The 16209-nt window shown below is 36.6% G+C and overlaps 1 protein-coding gene across 8 annotated transcripts in view; it reads right to left on the bottom strand.

Annotated features, from left to right (window-relative positions):
* Positions 1 to 16209, bottom strand: part of LOC105668370 (uncharacterized) — a 195090-nt gene that overhangs the window by 163782 nt on the left and 15099 nt on the right. For 6 of the 8 annotated variants that reach the window (XM_067359234.1, XM_067359233.1, XM_067359237.1 and 3 more), the window contains one exon: positions 2779 to 2831. The exons of 1 other annotated variant lie outside the window; for it this stretch is intronic. The gene's annotated coding sequence lies outside the window, so the exon portion shown is untranslated. Of the gene's footprint in view, positions 1 to 2778; positions 2832 to 3166; positions 3186 to 16209 lie in introns of those variants that run through there. One more of the 8 variants, XM_067359235.1, reaches the window with a different exon arrangement.

Raw genomic sequence — 16209 nt, 5'->3', positions numbered from 1 at the left:
CGTAATAAATGTAACCGCAAATTAAATGTAAACGTAATAGGCGGAATTGACATAGCGGCTTCTGTACTTGGCGAAGTAAAGCGCGGAAAAAATTCGGTACGTACAATCCGCTCTGAATCCTCTAAGTAAAACCGATTTCAAGCCGGATTATGCAAAACCGATTTAGTAAAGGCTATAATAGTGAGAGGCCGTGCGGGGTGAGTTGGTAATACGACGGACAAGCGAGGAAGTGCATTGTCTTGTTCAGGTCGAGAAGGTTACTGCAGTTCAGTTTTTCAGCTGTCCTTCTTCTTGAGAAATTCGACGCGAGAAGCGCGACCCCCTATTAGATATAAGAGCTATTTCCAGAGAACTATGTCACGCGTAATTTGAATAATTAAATGAGTGCTGCTGTGTGTCAAGCGAAAAGGAAGTAAATCGCGCACTGCGCTTGTCGCTCGTTGTTAAAATAACATTTATTCGCAGAATGATGCTGCATTCGAGAATAAGACGGTGACTATTAAAATGACAAATTTATGATTCACTGAAAGCTGTATTCTCAAATGAGATTCGCATAAATGTTCATATTTTAAAAAATGTAAAAAATTCTCCGTTGCGTAGTGTAAAATGCATTCATTTTTCGGTCACTTTTTCCAGTTTTATTTATATATTTCTGCTGTTTTAATGACGTCGTTGAGTCGACATCCATAATATTTCCACTCGCGCTGTGACATATGGGAACTTTATTATTAGCTATATACTATAAATGGCCTGCTGAAAAGTCCAAAGCCCGTAAAACTGCATGAAAGTACGACGTCACTACCCGTCATATGCACGTAGATACGAGTGATTTATTAGTATGTCGAAACACCTTAACTTCTGGAGTAATAGCTTTCATCGCATCACTACTTGCGCTATTTTATACGAAAAAGGTATTATATGTAAACGACGTTAGCTGTGATCACTTTTGAAAAATAGACTATTACTCTTTTGACAGTTTTAATATTTAAAAATTGTTCGAAAAAGAAAAAAAAATACAAATTACAAAGTGTATTTTAAAAAATTTTGATAGACAATCATCATTATCCTCCGCTTCGTTGCAGCATGTTTTTGCGCACAGTTATATCGGATAATTAAATCTAACAAATACACTGCAAAATATGAGTTCAATTATGCTGCAGCGTATTCGTTTTCCTCTCCTTTAGTAGAAAATAGATTTCGAAATTACGTTTAACCGAATGAGTATAATCGCCTAAATTGCTGACAAACATAATTTTCAACAGAAATTTCTTTGCAATTCTCCTTTCTTTGCATTGCTATATCTTAGAATAACTCTCCTGTTTATCTATCGATCCGTAAAGCGGCTTTTCCTAGTACGAAATTATCTTATCGCCTACAAACACACACTTCCTTTCTAAAAGCACGTCGGTATCTCCACATGTGGATATTACCGAGCGTATGTGAGAAGATAAATATATACACAAGATGACTATATGCATCAGATCGATGCCGGTGACTTATCGGATTCGACTTTACGATAGACTTATCTCACGCCTCCTCTTTAGGGAGAGGGTTACTTATCTTGCGTAAACAGCGTGTCTTCTTGTAAACTTTTATTATCGCCTCTATCATGACATCTGTCGCAGCTCTACACGTCTGTCGTCATTCGAGTTACATGTAACGATTTATTTTATTTTTTTTAGCTTTTTATGTAAGAAATAATCGTATTTAAAGTGTAAGTTTCTTCAAATAATTTTGTTAATTTTACATAAATTATATATCAAGTTCTTTTTTTGCCTGTCTTACCTTTCAGAGTTTTTTTTCGGTTGCATCGCATAGTACAATGCACTCTGTACTTTCATCGAAGAAGGAACTAACAACTACTTGATATCACCCAAGTTGCATCTCGAAGAAACTAGTTTCGCAAAAGTTTTCCACCGAGTAGAGAGAATCAGAAATGTGAGTGCGCGAAATACATTCTAAATTGTATATATTATATATGTACATCTGAGTGCGCCAAGATGTAATTATAAGTTGTAATGTAATTATAAATCTGCGACAATCAAGCTAAAGCAGTTAATTTTGATTAAATAAAGTTAAAAAATCGCGTTTCAGTAAAGCTATTTTGAATTGAAAAAAATTAGCGCAATAAGTTCAAGCAAACTCAAAGAAATAAGCAAACGAGGCAGAACCGTACATAGAAGCTCTAATGAAGCGTCTGTCAACATCCTTGCTACAGATTGCAATATGATTCAGTACTGTCCAAAGCAATCCGGTCTTGTGACAACACGTCCGAGCTTTAAAGCAGGTAGCCGCTAAATGAAATATCGATCCGCTTTGTCGCGGCGTGCGTGCACTTTTGTAGAGAAATAGCGCGCATTATTTACAGATGATGAATGAGCAATAATCGTGTTTTGCTGAATAATTCGCTGCGTAGCTTTATGTTCGTTGGAAAGTATCAAAGTAAAACTATCGGTTTTCGCATTTAATTGAAAACATTATGAGGGACATGTTTTCACGTACACTCTTCATCTTTTATAAAAAAAATGTGAAATTTATTAGAGCGTTCCAGATTAACCGTATCTCATCCTTTAATAGCAGATTTCTCAGGTTTCTCATAAAACAAGAATATAAAAATCAATATGTGACGTGTTTGAACGCGTAAATTTGTGACAATTTAATTAAACTTTAAACGCTTCGCATCTAAAAATTACTGGGTTAGTCTGCGACTCCTTATATATTTTACATTTGTTTAAAATCTATTCTTTCAATAATATTAAAATAAAAAATTAAACTCACCGCAGCACGATGCGCAGCAGCGGAGCTGTCGTTCTTTGCTGGTGTTGCTAAATCTGTAAAATACAAAAGTAAATCCAGATTAGAGTACTGTCCAAAATAATTAATATTAAAGAAATAATTACTACACACATTAAACTTTATATTCGTTTATTTACGCATATCTTTAAAAATAAAAAATTAAAACAATAATTTAAAAGGAAAAAATAAGCTACTAAAGCTGGAGAAAAAATTAAAATTTTTAAACATAATTTTTGAATAAAAAAGTTTAATTAATTAAAATAATAATAAATATGTAAAAAAAATCAAAGTATGGTGAATATTAACGTATATTTTATGCGCAAATAATTTTTGTGCAAATAGTAAATAACAAATAAATGACTAATATTACCTAAACGTTGCTCCACCGGCGCCCGATGCTCCTCCCGAGCCTCCTCCTCCTCTCAGTCCTCGCAAACTAAGGCACTCACTCGCGTTCGTGTCGCGAATACAAAAATCGCCCGATATTTTAAACGACACTCCCGACGCGTACTTTGTCATTTTAGGACAAAGATGTAACTCGAATATTATCGCACGGAATACGCGTTCGACACTCTCTGCAATAGATAACGACGAAAAAGAATAAGATAAAAAACTGTGGAAAGCAAGTAAGGGTATTATAGGAAAAGATAACGCGCTGCTACGGAATGATTTATCCCGTACAAGTGCCGCCGTGCGAATAATAGCAAAACAGTAGCAGGCACAAGGTCGCGCTGATTCCGACTTGAAGGAATGCGAGGAATAGAGAGCAACAATGTTTACGTCGATATATAACGCGCAAGAGAGAAAGAGAGAGGATATGGATCGCGTATGCCAACAACACGATGAAAACAAACCCCACCACACGTCACGAGTCGATCCCGAAACACTAAAGTTATTATCGAACGTTTATTAAAATCGAGTTTAAATTCAATTTCAATTCGATTTCGATAAATATTCGATGCTATAATGTTAAGACTTTCGAGGCTGACTCGTGCTGTTTGATAGGGTTGTTTTCGTGATCCTTAGCCTGCGTGATTTGTACCTTCCTCTCCCCTCCCCTCCCCCCCTCTCCTGCTCGCAGTATGTATCGGCACATTGTTGCACCCCGCATTCTCCCAAATCGGAATCGACTTTATTCTTGATATGTTTATACCCTTATCATTCGTGTCATCCTTTTCAATGCACTTCCCTTACTGCTTCCGAAAGTTTTCGATTTCATCCTTTTCCGTCATTACTTGTTACAGACGCGGTAAAGTATCAAACATGTAATCCGTGCGATAATATTTCGTGAAAGTTTTATTTTTGACCTAATGTGACGAGGTACGTGTCGGAAGTGTCGTTTAAAACATCGTGCGATTTTTGTTCTCGCATTGCGAACGCGTGTGAGTTCCTTGAAAGATTGCAAGAAAGACTGAGAAGAAAAGAATGCTCAGAAAGAGCACCGGCAAATCAACTTTAGGATAAATAATCATTTATTTATTATCTGTGATTTGCCAAATATTACACGTAAAATATAGTGTATTGTAACGCACATAAAAACTTTGAAATATTCAGTAGAACATTTTAAACAATTTTTGATATTTATAGTTATTAGTTGTAAATAGATAATTCTTTTATTAGATATTTGCATAAAAGATGAGTGAAATTTAATGTGCATTACAATAATTATTTTCAAAATAATTTGTTGCTATAATTTGAATATATTTTGTATGTTACAGATTAATTTGTGAATAACTCCGCTGCCGGTAAGTTAATTTCATTTGTTTTAATATCATTGCGAGAGAATAGATTTCAAAATAACATAAAATATATAATATCGCAGACTAATCGTATTACCCGTTAATAATAGAATTCTCGGGTTTCTAATATGGTAAGGATATAAAAATTAATATCCGATGTGAGCGTGTGAACTTTTGATAACCTGATTAGTAAACTTTAAATACTTTCGTATCTAAAAATTATTGCCTCGACATTACGATATAAAGATTTTCGTCTGCAAATAACCTGAGGAATTTGCTGTTAATAGTGATACGATTGGTTTGGAACATCCTGTATAAGCCATTTAAATACTCCAACATATGATTGCAAAAGTTTTTACATAAGAAAAGTACATAATAAAAAAAGTAGAAAAATCCTTTTCGATTATACGTATCTCGTGAGGAAAAGGCAGCATCTCAAGCGCATTTGCTACTGCAGAATTTTCTATTTCTAGATACGCTTATAGACTGGAAAGTTTTTCGGAAATTCCCTCGAGCGATAAGAACGCGGTCGCGATTTGCCATCTTCATGTATACATGAAAGCCGCTACGTTGACTGCACCGTTATAGTGCACCGAACGGCACATAACTTTCGGGGAAAGTTTAATAACGTTCGGGAAGATTGAAATTAGTCGGGCATCGGGCGAGAGCAAATTTTACGCGTACGAACTCGAGAACATCCTTACGATATAATGCGCATATTATCATGCACAACAGCCTGATCTGGATACAGACTGCAACCTTCCGAAACGTAAGTGCGTAATACGTTATTCCGGTAATGGTATGTTTCGGAATGGAAGCTGCGGGCGAAGCCACTTACGACGAATAATCCGCGCTCGCTCGACTAAACCTCGATGATACCACGATAAACGTTCTACACCGCAGCTTCTAGCGCTGTCCGACACGCTTATTAACAAAACGGTTAGCTTCTCCTACACGACCGCAATTAAACGATTGATCGCACGCGCTACGTCCTTCCGCTCGCTATCTCCTACAGTTCGGTTGGATATTTCGCGCGACATCCCGACGAGGACATTCGATATTCCTCGAACGGCATCGAAACGTCATGATACAATGCAATGCTGCGTGTCGCACTGTCATTGCCGAGAATAATATTGCTGCGCGGCGTCAGTATTGATATCACGACGGTTCAATGTCCTGTGAAAATGGCGCTTAATACGCGGAATATCGCCCCGTCCGGCAACGCGCCGGAGTCGCATCGATGTAATTTTATCAAATTGGCCTGTCTTTAATATTCCGAACGTCACAACGAGGTCGCCGCACGCAACTTCGCAAGTTCGGGAATGATAAAAAAGAGTACGACACGCACTGCGCTTCGGGACCGCCGCGAGCGAGCGAACGCCGCGGGCTACGGTGCGTACTTCGCATACATACTCACGATATCGATCATGACGCAATTTACAACGATGGCATTGTTGTTTCATGCTGCCTTTTCCAACGCTCGACGTTGACAATAGACGTGCTTCGTTTTGATGCGTACATTGCCAATCCCGCAGACGAATCTATTCAATGAACGCGGAACAAAAGTACTTGTCATTGTACTCGTAATACCGAAATACTTATCCATATTCACTGCAATGTACCGGGATAAAACGGAAAGCTAATGTATATCGCTTACTGTACATATTAACAAGCACAAAAGAAATTGCATAATACCGAGCTAGTCTCTTTGTATCTGAATAATAAAATCGGTGAACTTTTTAAAATAAGAAAATTTGTGTCAACGCATTTCAATGTTATTCTAAGGAGAGAACAGCAATTGATAAATGAAACATGACAAGAAAATGCGAAACAAATCAATACCGCAGTAATACAAGATATGCAAATGTCCGTATGAATATTCAGAATCATGAGCTCGCTCGACGTCTTCACTTTCATTTCTTTTGCATATAAAAGACGCCATTTTGCAATTACAGTTTCACGATTAGAAGTCTGATCAATTGCCAGCGAATAATACGCCTTTTATTGCCGTAATTGCACGTTAATTTTTATGAAATCATTTAACAGCCGTTCAATCTCGAATTACATTGTGTATTAAATATTCACGTTTACAAATGCTGCTATATTCAATTTTCTGAAATTATCTTTTTTCACATTAAAATCAAATGTAGCAAATTGTGATATTAATTTACACTTTCGTTCCGCGTGTGTGTTAATGACTATTTCATTGGTCTCTCTAGCTTTAATTATTTCAAATTGCAACGCGCTGAGAAGCTGGCTTCCACCGCGAACGCATGCGTACGCACATTGAAAATTCAAGTTCATGCCCGTGTGGCGAACAAGAAATTCTAGTTTCGATAGATTAAGAGTAACATAACAAGGGAACAAGTTTCAAGTAACGGAGCAAGTGGCGAAACCGCCGTCCCTAGGTAGAAGCAACAATTACCGGATTCAGAGGCGAAAACCGCATTTACGTTAATTTGAACCTTGCGCTTCGAGTGATATATGGAGGATTATCGGAAACCTTTAACCTTCATCCATGATTTACACTACTCGACGAAGTTTCTGTCTGAAAGGGGTCCTATACGCTTCATTGAAAGCAAGTTCGCATGTAACCAATCTAGAAAAATAAAATTGCAACTGCGGACGATTACATTAATACGACTGTTAATTGTGCCAACACAAACATTAAATAACGAATATAAACGATGCTATTTTGTAATATGCATGTAATATGTCCGATCGTAATTACTGCACGATTATATATATTCTTCTTCTTTTTCTCCTTTTTTATATCTAAATCTCGTGACTTATGTTACACTACGCGAGAAATAATAAAAATATAATAAGCCGATTAATAGGCCGTAAATGGCGAATTATGTAGCTTTAAAACATTCTGTTAATGGTAATAATAAATGCGAAAAAAGCTTGTAAAATTTGCGAATAAATTCGCTGTATGGCGCTACGTGAAAAAATAACATCATCATCGACAACTTTATCGCGAAACAAAAATTGTAAAATGCACTTATAATTATGACCCAGTTTGTTTTCATAATGAATTCACATAACGACGGCTGCGCAAAAATGCAGTAAATTATTCCGCTTTGCTCTCCGTCTGTTAATATAAATTATTCGATGAATATAACAATAATCGTTGTATCCAATTATAACCGTTCAAAGTATTATAAAAATAATTTGCTAATTAAAAAAAATTCGCAAAAATTCATTGGAATGTTCTTGATCGTCAGAAAACATTTATAAGAAAGCTCATAACATGTAAATTAGAATGTAATTAAATCTTTTTATGAAACTACTAATTAAAACATATTTTTATCTATTTCAAACTTTATATTATTCACAATATATATCTTCTATCTGTTTTTTTACCTTTTACACATTTTATTATTAAAAACTTATACGATAGAATAAAAATATATATTATGTAAATCAATATTCATGTATAATAAATCGTATCTATTAATATAATTAATACTGTGAAATTTATGTGATTAAAAAATTCGTGATAATATTATATAAAATAAATATTTTTCATAAACCCGATATAAATGTTAGCACTATTTTATCCTATACTTTGATAATACCAAACCCGCTTTTCAGAAAGGCAACGCACGTTGTTGCTAAATCCGCCGCTTGCTGGTATTAAGCCACGCGCATTACCGGAATATACAATATTTTGAGTTTGCCAGATGAAGTCCACACGCGTTTATACGAATAATACGAATAATAGCTAGATCAGACATATACTGTAATAATGTCCAATGTAATATGACAGAGGAAAATCTAGCATTTATCAAAATGACTTAAAACTGTCGCGAGTATTAATGTTAGAAATTTCATTTAATAGTTGGGTATTTAATAGTTAGGTATTTAATAGTCGAGTATTATAGAATTACCGTGCAAGTTTTGGCCGATGGCTTACAACTCAAGCGCACAGTTGCAGAACGTGCGAAGCAGCGTCGATCTATCGAAATGAGATAATACGAGCGTCGATTAGCGCCGACTTTTGCATGCAGCTTGCTATGCATGCAGAAACGTGCGCGTACAGCGGCGCAGTCGAAAAGGAGGAAACGACCCTACCTCATCTCGCGCTCGAGACGGAGTTTTCGTGTCGAGCGAAGCTGGAGACTGTAAAGTTCTTGAGGAATTGCTATTGCACGTGCCGACCTTCGGAGTTCAGGACACACACTGCGCGCAGAGCAAATTGAACCAGAATCGACGGAAAAAGATATAGGACGATTCCTCCTTGCTCTCGTGCACGAAAAGTACGTTAAACCGACTTACATACCGGAAATTATCCGAGAAAATGTAAAAATATCACGACTTTGTGCATATGCACATCTCACCCACTTTTACAACCCTACTGATGAACAGACCTGCCCACTTTACAACGCATAACGACCTCTTGAAAATGTAGCTAGCGCAAATCCGCTCTGCGCGAGTGCGCAGAGTCCGCTATCATTAAGCCGTAAAGACGTACGAAGTTGCGGTATGAACCGTGTAAGTTACTGAGCCATTTTTAAGATCACTTTTGCGAGAACGAAATAGCATTTGTTTAACAGCGCACTTTCATTTCAAGATCGTGAAAATATCTATGTAGTTTCGCAGTTATTCTTCTTTCAACGCATATTTAAAGTGCTGTATTTTAAATAGAATTACCTTAAAATATTCTCATATAATACGACAGGTGCACCAATGAATAATTTGTCAGCGGTAAGTGCTCTGCAAATCTACACTTTACTATGTTCATATAAAAAAAAAATGTAATGTAATTCTATTTCGTTCAAAAATGAAAATATCAATCTATAATTATTACAGAATGATAAATCGAGATTATCTTTCTACTGAAGTTAATGATAAAATTTACTGTACTAGTTACGATCTAAAATAAAGAAATCACTCTTTGTCAATTAATGTAAAAATTAAATTATCTTTTGTTCAAAGTCAAAGATGCAAGTAGTCATGAGAGATGTAAATTAAATTGCATGAATTAATTACTTTAGCTTGATTGCAGATATAATGATAAATTGCTCGTTTATTGTAATTTTAATTTAACATACAAAACAAAGCATTTGACGTTTATTTAATTATTGTGTATAATTTAAAACCCGCTACCATGAGACACTTTAATTACTGTAACTGTTTTTTCCGCACACATATGTGGCGTAAATACGCACATTTGTTTTCAACATACCATTTATATAAATTATATAATGAGACATAATTATAGTTGAAAACGGTATCAAATTTTCATCAGCAAGTGGCAAATACAATAGCGCTGTAGTAAGAAATTCAAAAATGTCGCAGCGTAAAAATATGCAATGTACAGAATTCGTTTGCAGAAGACCACTTTGGAAAGTAATATAATAAATTCAACAGCTCTTACAAAAATGAACAAGCAGAGCTTAAAACTCGGTAAAATAGAGATGTAAATTTTCTTTAAGACCATACTTTTTGAAATAATCACATAAAATAATCTTCAATATCACTTATTTTGGCAGCAAAAAATTACATACGCAAAATAAATTGTTATATTTGCATTTTATGCCGTGAGCCGTACTTTACTTCGAAGATAATACGATCATATATTCATAACGATTCAATGTGTATAAATTAGAAGGAAAAAACCAGTAATATATGAATAGATTAAAAATATCTACAGAAAATAAAAAATGCATTTAATTTTTTGTTTTTGCTAACTTATGCATGATTCTAATGCTGCGGTGTCGCAAAATCATTTAACTGCATTTTCCGTCGTAAAGAGACGCACGAAAGGAGCACTAAGGCCAATAAAAGACGATATTCCCACTATATGCATTCGCACGTTCACAGAGCAATTTTCATATTCTAGAAATACCTGAGACGAGATCACTTACGGTTGGAATATGCTTTCTCCTCTTTGCTCGCAAGCAGTATCAAGGGACAAGATCGCGCGTCCAATATAGAACAATGCGCATCACACAATGGCGATGTTCTTACATGCATATGCAAATTCCACGCGCATTCGCAGCGTCTTACATTAGAGTTTGGGGACACGACCCATAGGTAACAGCAATTGTGCGAATGTGACCCAACAACAGGAACCAATTCTGACACCCGCGCGCATTAACATTAACCGATAGATCGCCACTGTCGATTCATACATGTCCCCGTCCCACGAGGTAGTTTGCAACCTCTGGGGAAATCCGTCATATTGGTATTCGGGAAATACCGATCGCATTGTGTGTGACGGTGGTCGAACTTCACTATTAAGGATACTCCATTCGTCGAAGCCGCGGTATTTACTCGCGTAAGATGCTAATTTAATAACAATTCAGATTATTAAGTCTACACGAATATTATTGTTGGACTTAGTGTTCAGCGTGAAATTTATGATTCACGTAGCATATCGTACGTCGCATAAATAAATGAATATTTCAAAAGCAGATGACTATTTCAAGTGAATATTTTCTTTGAATATTGGATGAGGAAATTACGGAGGCAACGAAAACAGTTCGGAAAGTTTCTGGCTTGCAAACGATTCCGCGTTTCAGCGCACCAATCGATTCTGCGCGAGCGAACAACCGTGAGCGATTCGTTATACAAATGACTTCTGCAAGCTCGTAACAGCACGCTGAATGAAAGATTATCTGCGGCAACGTCGATATAGTGATCTGCTACGCACTGTATAAACTAGTGACACTATAAATTATCGATACACTATCCCGAACTATCTCGTTCCAAAGGGAACTGCGATATTCAAAATAAATTGCGCGCGGCGTTGTCTTCGACGATAAAATAACGACCCTCTTAGTTTTCCGGAGCAAGGGTAAACAACATCTCGGCTCGCGAAGACGGTATCCGTAAACGAGTTTATCATAATTATAAAATGAAATTGTTATCTCGACGTCAAGCCGAATAACAATTCACCGATGTAACTGCGCTTCGAATATACAAAGCGCTTCAATCAGAGAAGTGAACTGATGACTACAAGCTTACGTCCTAATTTCATAATAACAGGACGATTTAATAGTAATTACGATTCGGTAATGTAGAGCAATAATATTAATAGTACCTACATACTGATATGCTATTAAATTTACCGTAATATTCGTGACAATGTTGAGTGATCAAATTGCGATAATTGTCACACAATGGGATGCTATTTGGCGGTCTTGGCGGTTTAAGGGTTAAATGGGCATTAGTACGCTAATTAAGTAATACCCTGTTCGACTAATACTCCGTTAATTCCTAATATCCCGATCTTGTACAAGCAACATTTCCCAGCGGTTTATCCCTCGGTTTCGACAACTTTCGGCGAGCGGTCGGACGAATTTCCGGACCCCGTCGTCGGCAAAATTGTTACCGCGTTGATAGCAGATTCGCTTAAGGCTCGCTCGGATCTCCTGTAAATTTGAAAGCGGCTTGCCCTCGCACGCGCTCTCGCGATTTCACATCAGGAAAACGACCGGCGCCACGATGCTCGCTCTTATGAAGCATGAATATTTTAATACGAGCATCTTTAGCTCGTCCGTGCTTTAGTAGTTCATATGAGTACCTCGAGCAGCGCGCACGATGAAACGTAATGTCGACCAATGTCGACCGGTTGGGCGAATAGAGCGTGAAGCATAGTCAATTTGCTTCTCGATACCGCAATTAGATCATTATGTACAAACTCCCGTAATTGGACCATATGTTTGCACATACGCGTTACACACGCTTAACGAGCTGAGCGTTGCTAGTCATGGGAAAATGGAGCAAATAGCTCTGAAAAAGTAAAGCTGTCGGCGCGCCAGTGGAGAATAAATACACAATTCGCGCAGCTGGTTCACGCGAACAGAAAATCACGCTTTTCTATTCTCGACGTAACTCGAGACAGAAGTTTGTAAAATTCGGCATCGTGTACGACGACTTTCTAAATAATATTTCACTAATGATTATTCAGTTTATTTTGTCAAAAGATTACAAAGCAAAAACGGATATAAAAACAAATTTTTTTGTAAAAAAAAGTTATATAGAAGCGTATTTACTAACCTGAATATAAAAGATTCAAAAATATTTGATAAAAATTATTTGGTAAAAAAAAAACAGCCAATTCAATGCAAATTTTTGAAAGAAATATTTTTGAAATTTTCAATTAAAATATAAAATTATTAAAAGTTATTTTTATTATTATTGCAGCAGTGGTGTCCGTTAAATAACATCGCAACGATAATATAGTAGATTATGGTAGACATAATCAATAATAGTTCTATGATACAATAATAATTCTATGATTCGTGGATGCTTTATTATATTCGAGCACGGATAAAGGTATGCACATCGTATGTAAAATCCTGTTCGCTAGACAGTCGTGTTAAATTCGTGAAAGGGATTTGCGCGCACTACATCGGCAATGGATTATTCCAACACAACGATGCCAAGAATTCCAATATTAAACGGCCGAATTTCGCGTATTTTAATACTCGCTTCCGAATCGCATCGGAATAAAGAAGGAAACGGCAAAAACAACCGCGTCGTACGTATGTTAATGAATTCTCTATCCCTGGCCGCCTCCATTCGGTAAGCCAAATCGAATAAATCCAAGCACCGCGGGATTGCGAGCCTGTAATAAAAGAAAGCAAACGAGCATACTCGGCGGTGCGTTCATCCTCCCGGTTTCGTTCAAGTTTCCCTACTTCCGCTTCGTTGGCCGCGCCTTCTCCACGAAGCGGAAAAAATATCGGCATGGCACGACGATGACGCGGCAGCCCGGAAAATAATAATTGACTTAATAATTGAAACGCGAACTTTGTGCCGTCTTCTTCCTGATCCAATCCGATATCGAAGAGTGTTGCAATTTTTACGGAAAGCGAACAAGCTTAGCGAAGCGAATATATATGAAATGACGTGCTGTAGATATTTTTCATTAACGTGATCCGCATTGAAAACTACTTTCCTAATTGCACGTAGGTAGGCAGGTATAAATCTCTAGCAGTTTGACTCTCTAAAATTCCCACAGTAATCTACTAATTGCTAGTGTTAAGTGCAGTAAAAATTTCATCGCAATAAACGATGCAGAGCGTTCAAATCTTATTAGTACAAATTCAACATACTCCACAAGCCGTCAGGAGTACGAGAGAGAAATGGGAGCAGCCATTAATCGATACTTCTCATGGTAACTAAAACTACTTCACGTTCGATTCGTTCAATCGATTCGCAAAAAAACGAGGTACCTATAACGGGTAGAAAAGAAATTTATCGCCGGAAGGGTGCGTCAACACGAGTGTACGCACCCTTTTAACCCATTAACCCGTACATTCGGTCGTAAATAGGCCCGACAAGTGATCTTACACATCGCGTAAGAGTATTGCATGCAATATCACCTTGAATTTTAAGCGGATGGAACGATTGCAAAGTCACACGCTCATTATAATTCTGCATGTTAAATGTTTATCACAAAACCTCGCATTATAATTCTTGCGACAACTCACGCAGATCGTAATTCGCTCGAGCTGCTCGATTTAACGCGTCTGTAAACTAGAAATGTAATCGAAAATATGATACGCGAAAAAAACCGAAATGACTTTGCTGAAAGAGAGAAAATTCATCTTTATATGCGCAAACGGAGGAAATTGTGTGCGTGAAAGTACCTACCGAGTAGCGCGACCTCGATTTTAATGGTACCTTCCCGTTAATGCGCATCGCGAGTAGATATAAAGCCCGCCTTATATCGTCGACGATTTGTCGGATATTAAATATCAGGACAAGCATGACTCATGCGTATACGAACTGATAGCGATCCGAAAGCGAACGAAGAAGTGATTCGTTGTGTGCATTTGACGGTGCATTTCAATCTCTGAATATCAATGAATCTATTTGGTAATTTACAAATTTCATGAATAACTTTTAGTCCACAGTATGGAAATCATTAATATTTACATGAAATAACTTTTATTTAAAATTATTCATATTTGTATACTGCATTAATTTTCTGTGTCATAAAATTTTTATGAAAAAAAATTCAATTATTGCAATAAAAAATGTTTTTAGTCTGACGAAGAACGAACAGCACGTATCTGTACGTGAATGAACGGCGAGTTGCCGTCACTAACATTTGTTATTTTTACGTTTTCTCTCACTATTTTCTCACTGTCGGAAATATGTCTACGAGCTGAATCTCCATAGCTGCACTCATGTGAACGATGCAAAGCACGCGACCTTCGTCTTTGATATTAAGCCGGTGCAGGACATATATATATATATATATATATATATATACATACATACATATATATATATGTATATATACGTAGGAACATCACTTTTTATGTGAATCAGTCGACTACACACGCGTTCCATCTCTCCCGGAAATATATATTTACCTTCGTAATAACGCTCACATATACGCACGCGGACGCAACTCTTTTCTCTCTTTCTCTCTCTCTTTCACATGCGTCATAACTTCCATTCGGCTGTGTCTCACTGTACGTCTGCGCGATTTTGTATAGGTATATTTGCGGCATTCCGCGCATTACGGATTTGCGGAGCGTCGATAGAAATAATCTCGCGAATGTCAAACCTTCAAATCGCAGACAAGTACGAAAACGGAACGGCAGCAAATATCGACAGAATTATTTGCGACCAACTTGCGCGCTATATGCAGAATTTCGATACATGCAAACGTATTTCTTGTCCTACTTTGGTCGCGAGAAATTTCGTGTGATTCGTTCTTGTTATATGTGTATGAACAGCATGGTTTGCATTGTTGTTTCGATTGGACAATCTACAATAAATTTTCAGTTAATTGTAACTGTATATAACGAAAATAAAAACGGTTTGCACACAAAAAGCAAATTGCTGACCACAAAAGAGCATTCATTTTTTTGTAATATTAACGTCTCAGTAATTTCCATTAATAATTTACAAAAATGCATTAAGTTTCAAATATGAATAAAGAGAGAGAAAAAGTGTGTGTGTGTATTTATAATATATTTATGTGTATATCCTTGATAATGTATTTTCCTGCTAATGCATTCTAATATCATGGAGATCGACTCCAATTGTTTTCTCTTTTCAAAAGTCACAGTATACAAGAGATTTCTGATTGATCATACTTATCCTAAATCTAGCTTTCCGCATACCGCAACATATTGTTGGTAGCTATTTCATTGCACGCCCCTTCAGGAAATAATGTCAATTTGTGCGACATTGATTAATGCTCATATGAAAAATGCAATCCGCGGATCTGAGTCGATTTAAGCTAGAGGTCGACAAACATCGAACCAGTCGCTTCTCACTTGAACTTTGGCTTTAATCTAACTTTCTTACTTAGGACTTTTCAACATTTTAATCATTTTCATATTAGAAGCTGTCGAACTAACGGCCGATATATTTTCGATATTCAGACTTGGCCCAAAGTACAATCAAAGTGGTGGCCAACGGTGAAGTTTCCCGATTTGTTTGTTCGGAAGAAAAGCGACCAGCGCTAACGGAATTGAATATTTAATTGAATATTTAAACATGTCCTATAGATTCAACAGCAAGTTTTAATCGTTTCAATGAGAAATGTATCTAGATATACAATTACAAAATTTTAATTATTTCTTACAAGAAGTGCGACTAGCTTTAACAGACTACGCAGGATTAATACAATGTGAACGTAATTGTCAATATTTGATGATAAATGTTTCTATAACTCCAATTTTTTTTGATCACC

Source organism: Linepithema humile, chromosome 7, assembly GCF_040581485.1.
Source record: "Linepithema humile isolate Giens D197 chromosome 7, Lhum_UNIL_v1.0, whole genome shotgun sequence".
In the NCBI taxonomy this organism is placed as follows: domain Eukaryota; kingdom Metazoa; phylum Arthropoda; class Insecta; order Hymenoptera; family Formicidae; genus Linepithema; species Linepithema humile.
The sequence above is the reverse complement of the archived record's forward strand: the minus strand, read 5'-3'. Positions and strand labels throughout refer to the sequence as shown.